Consider the following 2562-nt stretch of genomic DNA (forward strand, 5'->3'; position numbering starts at 1 on the left):
TTATCGACAACAACCTCCTCACTCTTGGGAACAGTAATTTCGTCTAGACGTTCACAATTTTCTTCAATTTCAGATGCCAAATACTTTTCAAGATCAGCCATCCTCGTCTCCAAATCTTTCTTTTCACGATGAAGATTATCGTTTTCCTTCTTTAAATTGTGGATGAGATTTGCAACTCTAGGATGGAGCGGATCATCAACCCATTTCCAATAATCACATTTATAACCCTGCACAATTATAAACTTGAAATCAATACTCGCCAAAAATATGAAAATTAATGAAATTGTATGATAAATTTACATTAGGCTTAGAACACTTATAAAAGCGTCTTCCAGCATTAATTGGAGTGAAAGCTCTAAAAATCCTCGTTGCAATACCACATTGACATTTCACCGTCGACAGACTTGAAACACTCGAGTCCTGACTCATTTTAAAAAAAACTTGAATGGTGGAAGATGACTAGAAGACCCTTTTATTCTCGTGAGAGCTTCTCAAAATGAAATCAATGGGGGTAATGAAATCGTGCTATTTTGATGGCAATGAAGAAGGGCTATTTTCGATGGAAATGAAATCGTGCTACTTTCAATGGAAATGGAGAAGTTAACAACAAATTAGGGCTTTGATAATGGGTTAAAAGGGATGGGTTTTGGGTCGGATCGGGTCGGAAAGGTTATTTAAAAGAGGGGTGATTTATGGGTTGGATAGGTGTTTTAAAAGTGGGTTGGATAGTTTAGGGGCATAAGCGAGCCCTTTCCCTTTTAATATAAATGCCACGTGTAATGTAAAAATGACGTGACATTTCCATTGGGCATTTAAAAAAATGTATAATGAGTTGGATAAAATGAGCTTGCCAACTAACGCCCATAAGGGCATATTTAGACCAAAAGTTGGACGGCGAGGGCATGAGTGAGCTAAACTTTAAGGGGGGGGGGGTATATCTAGACCTTTTCGAAAAGTTTAGGGGCATATTTGACCCTTTACCCAATTAATAAATAATATTTTCTCCCGGTCCTGCCTTGGGAAAGTGGAAAAAATTATCGATTTTGATAAGATAATAAAATAATAAATATATTTTTAGAAGACTCCGGTATAAATATACAGTCTCATTAATATTATAAATTAATATCTTTAAATTACAAAAATATTTAAGACAATTTAGTGAAATATGATTCTAGTGTTTTTTTTTTTGTAAAAATTTAAATATAGTTGAAGTTCATCTCTAACATTTCTAATTGCATCCAAATGTTCGATGTTCTTCTCGAACTAAACCAAAAAATTGTGAAGAGTTCTAGACGCGATAGGCTTCTTACTTCTTTATACGTAATTGGGCAAAAGTATTGTATCGTCTTCAATTTTATCATCAACATTATTTTATCTGATGATATCCACAATTTCCTCTAAGTTTTGGACCTCTAACATGTATAATTTTCACTTGGGTATCCTAATAGGTTATTGATATTCATTTTATTGCGGCAAACTGTGATACTTAATCATGACCTCAAATTCATAAATGTCGTTTTCACAAAGGGTTCATTTAAAAAAATCTTGAGGCTTCATCCCCCGAATGATGTAATCAAAATTAACTTTCATTAAATCCCGAAAATACTCTTTAAATTATAAATATTAATTTATCAATTAAATAATACCTCTATAATAATATTTCATGATTCCAACAATATTAATTTAGAGAGATTTTATTGTATCTTACTAAATTAATCTTAACATAATTATTTAATACTATCAAACAGAGAAAGCGCGATAAAATAAAGACAGGGTCAACTAATATCAAACTATGCGAATATTTATTTATTCTGATGATTGCAATATTAGTTCGTTCTTTATATTTCAAATTTTCAACTTTAACTAGTACTCTCGCCGTCTTAAAATAAGCATGTTATAACAAAATGAAATTGTCCTAAAATAATTATTGCTACAGTAAAATATTTCCAATTATACTCTTATATTAAAGAACTATTTTTCATTGTGTGTTTAATTCCCAATAAATATCTAATATATAGGGATAAATTAGTAATTGACATCTTGCATTTATTATTTTTCTTTAATGATCATAAAGAGAGTTAAAATGACACTTATTTTGAGACGGAGAAAGTACCATATTAGAAAAAATAGCAATCATAAGAAATTAGTCTCTTATTTGTTTGATATATTAAATTTTTTTATCAAAAGATTGTGAGAAAGCATGGTGAATTTATAAAAAAGGGAAACTAGTCAGCAAATGAAACTGATTTGTGTCACAAGTGTGAAAAATTAGGGCATTATATCAGAGACCACCCTATGCACAAACTAAAGTACAAAGACTATGGGTGTGTTTGGTATGAAGGACGAAAATGTTTTCCAATTTTCTCATGTTTGGTTGGGTTAAATGTTTTGGAAAATGTTTTCCAAATCAACTCATTTTCCTTAAATTTAAGGAAAATGACTTCCCTTTAAAACTTAAGGAAAACATTTTCCAAACTTCTCTTCCAACTTCAAATTACAATTACTTTTTTGTTGAAAAAATCAATTTATTTTGTCCCTACCCTCAAACCAGCCCCCCAACCC

The sequence above is a fragment of the Solanum tuberosum genome, unplaced genomic scaffold, assembly GCF_000226075.1.
Source record: "Solanum tuberosum cultivar DM 1-3 516 R44 unplaced genomic scaffold, SolTub_3.0 scf00003, whole genome shotgun sequence".
Taxonomy (NCBI): Eukaryota; Viridiplantae; Streptophyta; class Magnoliopsida; order Solanales; family Solanaceae; genus Solanum; species Solanum tuberosum.